The 10410-nt window shown below is 44.1% G+C and overlaps 1 protein-coding gene across 2 annotated transcripts in view; it reads left to right on the top strand.

Moving 5' to 3' along the window:
• Positions 1 to 4800: 4800 nt before the first annotated feature.
• The window catches only part of STX17 (syntaxin 17), a 38228-nt gene continuing 32618 nt past the window's right edge, over positions 4801 to 10410 (top strand). The window contains exon 1 of one of the 2 annotated variants that reach the window (XM_086608520.1): positions 4801 to 4832. The gene's annotated coding sequence lies outside the window, so the exon portion shown is untranslated. Of the gene's footprint in view, positions 4833 to 6269; positions 6318 to 10410 lie in introns of those variants that run through there. The other variant, XM_086608521.1, reaches the window with a different exon arrangement.

Here is a 10410-nt window from a genome sequence, read left to right as displayed (position 1 = left end):
CAGTTTCAGAAAGCACTGCCACATATTCCACAAAACACCCCTCAGTCAAGAATTACTGAGAGAGTTTGATTTCCTCAGGGATGTATGTTACAAGGGGATCTCATTTTGAACAACCTAGTACTCCTGAAAGACTGAGAGTGCAATGTTCACCGTAATAGAGTAATGGTTGTTTTCCATGACACAATGGAAATATTATTATCAGTTCTTGCCAGCACAAGACTTTTGACAGTGAAATCAGTGCATCTGTTATAATAATGCATTGAAAAAAGGCAACAGAATTTTGAAATGCTCTACTGGAAAAAGATATATCTTTGGGAACATAATAAGTATCTGGGAAGTTCTGTGTTTATTAAGCAACACTCACTGAAATATGATTCCCAGCATGAGTTATCTGAGAGTCTGTGTGTGAAGGAAAGGTTGCTGAGAAGAGAGCCAAGCAATAAGATGAAGCGAAGGAAACATTAAATGAATTGCACATCCTAGATCCTGATCCTGAATCCATGTATCTGAAAACTATGAATGATCTCATGTGGGAAAAAAAAAAAGCATTGCAAGGTCTTCCTTAGTCAGATGTTCAAGAGTTTTCTGCCTTTCTAGGACTCTCCATGATTTTCTTCTAGATTATTTACTGCTGATACACAACAGTTTCTCTGATATCTGTATAGGAATATACATAGTCATCAGATCTGTAAAGGACCACTCAACATTGCTCACAGACATGCAATACAAGTCTGAGTCTGTAATTCAGGGAGTCCAACTCCATATACACATTTTCTGAGATATCTTTTGCCATCAGAGGTAGTATTTTCCCAGACCTGAAGGTGGAACTCTTGTTCCTTTGATGATCTTTACATGAGTGACATAGCATTTTGCATTGTCATTTTTTCCTCGAGGAAATATGGACTTCTCTGAAGTCACTGCTGGGTTGTCCGGGACATGACATTAGCAATGGTGATCTAGTAGAACTGGACAGTCAGGCATGAATGTCATGTTGACAATGAAACTCTTCAGATGTTGCCTCTTAGAACTCACAAAAAAATAAACAAATTGTTTTGGGGAACGTCCTTGGGATCCTATTCCTTCTTTTGCTGCTATATAAGTAGACTTCTTGGTCTTCTTCTGGAGTCATAAATTTTAAGGAAAGGAAAGACCAAGTATAATCTTGTGGTCGTACCACCTCTGTATCACATCACACAGAACCTCTGACAAGGTATTCCGCATCAAAACTGCAGCTGTGTATGCTTGAGCTACAATATATCATTGAAAAAAATCTCAATTTTTTTACTGACAATTTTTTATTGTTTCAAAACAGATTGTCAGAGAATTTAATCCTACAGCCATATTTCCAGTCTTATTTTTTCTAGTTTTGCTTTCAGAATTTTGTCATTTCCTGAAAGACAACACTGCTGCCACTCCTCAAATATCTGTAACCCAGACAAGTACTAGTACACTTATGACAAAGGCACCTCTTCACTTGCATTGGATTGCGCTTTTAATGTATCTCACATCAATGCACACTTTCCACACCTTCCATAAATTTCTTCTGGAGTCTTTCCAATATTTAACATCCGTTTGAAGTGTAAATGCCCAAACTGAATGCATTATTTTACTAATGGTTTCATCAGTGCTTATAAACCGGGGTAATATTCATTCCAGTTGTATTCGATGTTCCTCTAGCTTTGCTTCAGAATATTAGTTTGCGAAAGTTTTGTTCTGGGAGCTCACATTCACGTTGCTTATGTACCATAGTGTCCAGGTCCTCTTTAGTGTTGTCTCATGCCATTTGCTCTCCCTCAGATTCCAAGTACGGCTTTGAGGCTTTATCTCAAATATATGACCTCCAATTCGACTGTCTTCGGGGAAGTATTTTTACAGGTTAGATATCAGGAAGAATTTCTTTACAGAGAGGGTTGTGAAGGAACAGGCTGTCCAGGGAGGCTGTCCAGGGAGGTGGTGGAGTCCCCATACCTGGAGATGTTTAAAAGCCGTGTAGATTTGGTGTTGAGCAACATGGTTTAGGGACCCTGACAGTGCAGGGTGAATGGTTGGACTCGATGACCTTGAAGGTCTCTTCCAACCAGATGATTCTATGATTCTAAGTGAGAAGATCTTACAAAGCAATTCAAAGGAGTTTACCTAAGTGACCTGCCCTTATCTCTATTTACAACAGCAAAGTAGTGATTTGGTATTTTTGTCTAGGTCATTTGTAACAGTACCAGGTCAAGAATAACACCACCAACTGAAAAGACAACCTTATGACAAATCTTCACTTACAATTATTCTCTTGAGAACTGTCAGTTGACTGTTTTTAACCCACTTATTATGAACTACTCAGAATTTGTATTTATGAGAATTGCAAACTCTTCTGACTCAGACGGAAGCTATTACATCAACATTATCACCTTTATCAACCAAACTTATACTCAAATGTGTTTAATCAAATCTTCTTCATAAAAGTGTGTTGACTGACATTTAATTATTGACATTTAACGACGGTATCCCAGGTCAGCATTTCCATGATTCTGCCCTATATCTGTGTCAAACTGCCTACGCTAAGCTAGCCTGTGTCAGCTTTTTGCCCTTTTTTAAATATATGTTCAGTGTAAGCTTTTTTTCAGTACTCTGGCACTCCCCAGTACTCCGTTGTCATTCCAGCAGCTGTCTTGTGAGCAGCAGAACTAATGAAGACACTGGACCCTGTGGATTTGGGTCCTTTAGACCCTAAATAACCTTGCTTAGAATAACTACAATTTCTTCTCCACTTGCCCTATGAAAATCCCATCTAGCAGTCTGGAACTGTATATGTAGATGGCTAATATATACATACGGATTGTCTGGCTGATTGCTGCTAATGAGAACATGCAAGAGCTGACTTTTTTGTTTGCTGTTCCCTTGCTGAGGAAACAAATTCAGGTTTATTTCCTCAGTGAGATATGAATTTCCACAAAACTTATAGGAGTGTAATGACTTTCTCCAAATTAGACCAGAACTGGCCAAAAGGCTATGGAATGACAGACAGATGGACAGATAATGTAAACCTTGTCTAGAACAACAAAATCAGCTTAAATTCTTCTTTGATACTGCAGAGATCATCTTAAGTCTGTTCTATGAATGCTGTTGAGTTCAGTTAAAACAAGTTCTATTTTAACAGTGACATAACAAAGTTGCTTTCCAGATATTACGAGGTAGCTAGACAGGTTTTCATGTCTCTTCAGAGGTGGTAAAACGACCAGAAGCGATACCAGGCTACCCTTGGAGGTTTCGTTCTGCCTGTCGCACAGCTGCCGGTGTGCCTGCCAGGAGCAGGTGCTCTGCCAGCCAGAGGCTGCTGTGTTGGGAGAAGATCCGATGATCCGTGTCAGACACAACCAAATGCAGATGACACCAAGTTGTGTGGTGTTGTGGACACGCTGGAGGGAAGGGATGCCATCCAGAGGGACCTTGACAGGCTGGAGAGGCGGGCCTGTGAGAACCTCATGAAGTTCAAGAAGGCCAAGTGCAAGGTCCTGCACATGGGTCAGGGCAATCCCAAGCACAAGTACAGGCTGGGTGGAGAATGGATTGAGAGCAGCCCTAAGGAAAAGGACTTGGGAGTGCTGGTGGATGAGAAGCTCAACATGAGCTGGCAATGTGTGCTGGCAGCCCAGAAAGCCAACCGTATCCTGGGCTGCATCAAAAGAAGAGTGGCCAGCAGGTCAAGGGAGGTGATCCTGCCCCTCTACTCTGCTTTCGTGAGACCCCACCTAGTATACTGCATTCAGGTCTGGAGTCCCCAGTACAAGAAGGACATGGAGCTGCTGGAGCGGGTCCAGAGGAGGGCCACGAAGATGATCTGAGGGCTGGAACACCTCTGCCATGAAGACAGGCTGAGAGAATGTGGGGCTGTTCAGCCTGGAGAAGAGAAGGCTCTGGGGTGATCTTATTGTAGCCTTCCAGTACTTAAAGGGGGCCTACAGGAAAGCTGGAGAGGGATTTTTTACAAGGGCGTGTAGTGATAGGACAAGGGACAATGGCTTTAAACTGAAAGGGGAGATTTCGATTAGATATAAGGCAGAAATTTTGTACATTGAGGGTGGTGAGGCACTGGAACAGGTTGCCCAGAGAAGTTGTAGATGCCCCATCTCTGGAAGTGTTGAAGGCCAGGTTGGATGGGGCTTTGGGCAACCTGGTGTAGTGGAGGGTTTCCCTGCCCATGGCAGGCGAGTTGGAACTAGATGATCTTTGAGGTCTCTTCCAACCCTAACCATTCTATGACTCTATGATTCTAAATCACACTTATTTTCAAAATCCAAATCAGAAATACTTCCTAGATACCTATTTTGCTGTTAGAAACTGTGAAGGTTAGCGAGGGGAGAAAGCAGCTTCACTGTCCTCTACAAACCGATGCTCTGTATCGCCAGGGTATTCCGCTTGGCCAGTTGGTATTACCTAAATTATGTGTCAAGGCAAGTAAAAATGCTGGTAGAATTTAAGAAAAATTCTTAAAATGGTAACAGAAACCTTCGGCTCTCGTTTTAGACGAAGAACTTTAACTTTTCTCTCCCCATGAGCCCTTATGCCAGATAATTCCACTCGGGCCAGGGCAGCGGAGAAGCAGCCGCCGCAGCTCCTGCTGCGGCGGCTGCTTCTCCGCTGCCCTGGCCCCTTCCCGCCGCAAGTTAGGGAGGGAAATAAACACGAGGAAAATCGCCCCGAGCGTGGCGAAGGGGGTGTGTGCGTGTGTGTGGCGGGCGGGGGCTGGGCCGCTTCCCGCCGAGGGGGAGCCCTGCGCGCCGGCTGCCGCCCAGTGTCCCGCTGGCCGCGGTCCTCGGCTCGGCCACAGCCGCCACATGGTGAGGGGCCGCAGGCGGTGCGGGGGTGGCGGCAGAGGGGGGCGGTGGGAGCAGCGGGGCCGGGGCGGCTGCCGCGTCCCCGCCGACGGCGGCCGCGCTGCTTTCGCTTTCGCTTCCCGCGCCGGGGAGGCGAGAGGAAGGCCGGGCCGGGGCCTGGCGGACCCTGGGCTTGGTCGCTGCGGACGTGGCTGGCCGGTAGGAGCCCGCGGCGGGGAGCGGGGCGCCGCGTTCCCCCCCTGAGCCCCGGTTCCCGCCCCTCAGCGAGGGCCGCGGCGGGCAGCAGGACCGCCGTCCGCTCGCCTCGGCCTTGCAGGCCGGGCCCCGCTGCCGCGGGCAGGCCCGCGCCCCTCGGCCGCCCCTCTCCCTGAGGCTGTGGGGTAGCTGGCGCGGCGGGCGGGGGGGGGGGTCGTGATCGTTCCGCTCCTCCCAGTCCCCCCAGCCTGTGTGTGAGGGCGGTTTCCCTCCCCAGCAGCGGCCCGGTAGCCCGAGGCCGACCGGCGCGGCGGGGCGTTTGGGGGTGTCCCGGCCGTGCGGGTGCCCCCGGAGACGCTGGGCACGGAGGACCTCGGCGGGGCGCCTGGGTCTGGTGGCGGGGAGGCACAGGTTGGCGTGCCGGCGGAGAGCTGAGCCCAACCAGAACTTGCCAGACCAGCTTGGATTATTATTTTATTAAAAAAAAAAAAAAAGAGCAAGAGCACAGAGTGACGAATTGTTTAGCCCGGCATTCCCCAAGCTTTTAAAAACATAAGTCAGGAAAAAGAACCTAGTATAATCCGCTTGGAGCCTTGATATAAGACTTAAAACCTTTCTTTATTCTTATGCTTCTACTCTCTGCGTGCACCCCTTGCTTTCCAGGGGTGAGATGCAGGAAGGGTAAGCCTCCGTAACCTCCTGGCTGCTGGGATAAGACCAGAGGCATAGTTCAGTAAGACGGAAAAATCGGTTTTAGGGCTCTGATTGCAGGGTGGACTGTGTTGCGGTTGCCTATTGCAGGTGTCGGTCCACTACAGACCGGCTCCTCCGGTTCAGCTTTGTTCAAAAAATGTTGATGTGTTATTCATTAGCTATTTTCTGCTCTTCTGCAACTGACTGAAACTTGTAAAACCAATACTAAATGCCTCTTGTCTGTTCTGATTTCTCAAAAGGCAGTCACGCGCCCTTGCCTCATCTGGATCAAGTTTGTCTTGCCAGGTGATCCACAAGCGCACAGATCTGCTAGGAACCACAGCCTGTTATTTACAGCTGCTAAATCTGGTTGGTCTGTGGGAGATCTGGCACCTACAGCTCCTTATCCCACTAAATAGTTTCATGTCACTTTGTGGATACACTGTGGCTGGTGACAATGCCTTAATTCATCCTAACAAAACTATTTGCCTTTGGTTCCTTTTATAGCCAAAGGAGAAAGATGTAGTTCAGATCCAAAGTGCAATTTGGATGTAGTCCACCGCAGGAGTGTGTTCCTCGCTAACTACACACCTCAGCCATGTGAGCAATAGTGAATTACTCTTTGTCATTGCAATTTTGGGGCCAGTACTACTCTAAGAAGAAGTGTTTCAGGTCACCTTAGAAAGCTGTTGTAAATCTCTCTATTCTAGCATCTGTATCCTTATTTATTTTACTTACATTGAGAAAAGGAAAAAGGTTTTTGGCCTTACAACCCTGAAAGACAAGACATCTGTGCTGATAGTACTTTTTCTAGTGACAGTGGTTGTCTAAAAGCTTCTGAAGTGAATTAAGATCAAGTGGGAGCGTTACATTGTGTTTCCCCAGGCAAGCAGAACTCTTCAGGTTTATTCTGCATTTTTCCTGCCATATTTGCATGGAGAATGCGAGGCAGTTTAACAGAAGTTTGTGAGCATTACATTTGATGTGTATTAACAGCATTTATTGAAATTTGTAATACAACACTTGGGAAGAATTTTACTTCTAATTGACTGCAGCTGTGTGACTCTGCTTTCTTTGTGTCGCCACAACGTAGGTGGAGATTTTGTGTTAGTGTCAGAATGAAATTCACACTTTCAACATTTGGAATTGGATACCTTGAGACTCTTTTACCCGTTAGAATTATTTGATTTAGACAGTGAAATAAGATAGCATATGCTGGTTGGACCTTCAAAAGCTGAAAGAGAAAGTGACCTGTTTTTGAAACATTTTGTTTGCTTTATCTACCCGATTATTTGGTAAAGCAAAGATCAAACCAGTGGAACTCCGCAGGTTCTTCTGCTCTGTTGCTTACAAACAAGAGCATGTGGACTAATCCTTTATGGAAGATACACTTAAATATTTTCAAGGACATGGGGTGAACAAACTGGATAAGGGATTCTGCCCTGTCTTGGGTAGTAAGAATCATAGATGATTTTCATATTAAGTGCAGCTATCAAGTTATTATTTTACGTGAATTTACTTCACAATTACAATTTCAGTTTGGAGCCAGTCTCCAGAAAATGTAAATATTAAGAAGGGAGATATATTTATAGTTTTTGTCACCACCTAATACTTTGATAATGCTGCTACAGTATGCTTTGGATATGTCTTCTTTTTTATTAACACAGTTGACTGAAAATTATTGTATGTCTGGGTCTTGATCACTTCTGGATAAGTGTTACTTCTGTCACTGAAATATAATTGAATTTTGTTGCATGAATTTTAAATGTTGAATTGAAAGTATTTTACTTAGAAGATAACCTCTAACAGGCCTGTAGCATCAGCTTTTGAGAAGACAAGATTCTGTAATTTTGTTGTGTATCAAAATATCTTGCACAGTGAATATAATAAGGAACAGTTAATTACAAATGGTTTTATCTAACTTTTTTTAATTACTGATTTAACGATATGCTGTTCTCTTGGGCTTTTTTGCTTGAACTTGAATTTATTTTAGAGAATCAGCACCATGTATTGCAGTCTTGGAGAACTTGAGATTTTGTTGTGCTTGGTGCTTGGTAAATGCCTGTAGGAAGGATTCTTAAGCCTCTGCTCAAGCAACAGTCCTGTACAGAAACAGTCAGAAAGGGAAGGTGAACCATGTGTTGTCTTAGTGGCACCCTCTGAGAGAGGACTTGGTACTTCTGCAGGCTTGTGTACATGCTGACCACAGTTCAGGTCCAAGGACAGAGACAAAATTATCTTCTTAACAAGCCGAAGTTGAGAGCAGTGGTTTTTCATTCGCCTGAGGAGAGTGGTTGATAGGCTGGGCAGGGCTGCTACTCAGAGGGATCTTGACAGGGTCGAGAAATGGGCTGACAGGGACCTTGTAAATTCCAGCAAAGACAGCAAGAAAGTCCTGCCTCTGGGATGGAATAGCCTGATGACTAGAACAGGCTGTGGGAAGACTTGGTGGAGAACAGCCTTGCAGAAAAGGACCTGTGTGTTCTGGTGGACCACATGCTGAATACCAGTTCGAGCATGCTGTTGTGGCAAAGGAAAACTGCGTTGTGGGCTGTGTTAGTAAATGTGTCTGAGAGACAGCAGGTCAAGGGAGTGACTTCCCTTCTGTTTGGCACCTGTGAGACTAGCAAGGTGGTTAGGGGGCTGGAGCACGTGATATTGAAGGAGAAACAGAGAGGTGGATTTGTTCAGCCTTAAGAGAAGGTGAAGGAAAAGGAGATCTTACTGCTGTGGGTGGAACGGTATAGAGTCAGGCTCCTCTTGGAGGTGCATGACAATGAGATGAGAGGCAATAGAGACAAGCTGGTTTAGCTACAAGGAAGATCTTTTTGGTTTTAGTTTGGTTTTGTTAGTTTATTTTTAACCTGGAGAATGGTTAAACTCTGAAGGAGGGGTCTAGTGAATGTTTGGAGTGTCCATCTGTGAAGGTGTTAAAACTTGACAGCGCAAGGGCCTGTGCAACCACATCTAATTCATCTTGTGCTGGATGATATGTGAAAATCCCTCCCAACCTAAACTGTCCTGTTATTCTGTGATTACTCAAAAAACAGGCATTATAGCTTCAAAACTTAATGTTATGCTTAGGAAAACACAAACCCAATAAAGTAGGCAAGAAACCTTAGATTTCCTTGAAATTGCATCTGGAATGAACATATGGTAATCACAAAAACTTGTAATGTTAATTTTATTTACCATATTATATGAACTTAAAAAAAGTAAGACCTTGCACATTTTCTTATTGGTAATTTATGTCTTAGAATTTGTGTTACAAAAGCTACTATACTGTTTGAGAGAACATTAAGCAGGAGACCTGATGAGAATATAAGATGTTTTTATATTTCTTTCTTAGTTTCTCACACATACTGTGCTGTGGATTTTAGGCAGCAGTCCCTTAAAGAGGTTCATAGACACTGTCATGAAAACTAGTTTACTGCCTGGGAATTTTTAAGGAGAAGGAAATGACTGTGCGGAGCCCTGCATGCAGCCAAATCTTTGGATTTAAAACTGTTGCTTGTTCAGATCACCTACTCAGGACTTGTGACTGTTGGTTACATTAACTCTGCTTTCACAGTGGTCCAGTTTATAAGTAATCTAAACTGTCAATTTTGACTCTTATCGATCTCTAGATGTCTTTAAAGGTTAAGGACAATATTATGATGAATTTAGCTTGGTCTCTGCTGTATTTGTTCTAAGACAGAATGGGCTGTGGGTTTCTGTGAGCTCATGCTGTGTGATAAGTTTGAAGAATTCCTGTCATCGCTTCTTCAAGATGACTCAGTATTAAAGAAAAGCATGACGTGGCTACTAAATATCTTTAAGGAACCAATTTTTAATTAATTCTAGCCTGTAAACTCATGGATTAATGTATAAGCTGTCTGGAAATTAAATGTGTATTCAAAGAGGAAGTACTGCAGTTTGGAGTATGATACTTATTATCTTTCGCTCATTGAAAAAAAAAATCTGTTCTAGGCTCAAAACGGAGTTCAACTGTGAGCTACGAGTGGCTCTTTCAAAAGTGTTAGGGACTGTAGTGATCCAGGTATAATAGAAGAACCAATGTATTTTTTTATCATCTTGCATTTAAGCCACTGTTTTTAGAATGGTGGAAAGAGTAAATCAACATAAGAGAATTAACATTAGGATCATAGAATGGAATCATAGGATGGTTTTGAGTTGGAAGGGACCTTAAAGATTGTCTAGTTCCAACCCCTCCGCCAGGGACACCTTCCCCTAGATCGAGTTGCTCAAAGCCTCATCCAGCCTGGCTTTCAACACTTCCAGGGATGGGACATCCACAACTTCTCTGGGAAACCTGTTCTAGTGCTTCACCACCCTCAGAGTGAAGAATTTCTTCCTTAGATCTAATCAAAATCTGCCCTCTCAATTTAAAGCTGTTACCCCTTGTTCTATCGCCACACACCCTTGCAAAAAGTCCCTCTCCAGCTTTCTTGTAGGCCCCCTTCAGGTACTGGAAGGCTGCAGGAAGGTCTCATAAGGCTTCATCTTTTTACAGCCTGAAAAACGCGAGGCCACCCACTGCAGGTTTATTTGAAGATTTGGATGAAGAACTGTTGGTATTAAATGCCTTGGGTTAGAGGGGATTTGTAAGGCTGCTTGATAGTATGTCTCTACAATTTGCAGTGGAGATGATTTAGCAATGACTGCAAAGTAGCAATGATTGCAAAGTCTGTTG

This window comes from Tauraco erythrolophus, chromosome 3 (assembly GCF_009769465.1).
Source record: "Tauraco erythrolophus isolate bTauEry1 chromosome 3, bTauEry1.pri, whole genome shotgun sequence".
In the NCBI taxonomy this organism is placed as follows: Eukaryota; Metazoa; Chordata; class Aves; order Musophagiformes; family Musophagidae; genus Tauraco; species Tauraco erythrolophus.
The sequence above is the reverse complement of the archived record's forward strand: the minus strand, read 5'-3'. Positions and strand labels throughout refer to the sequence as shown.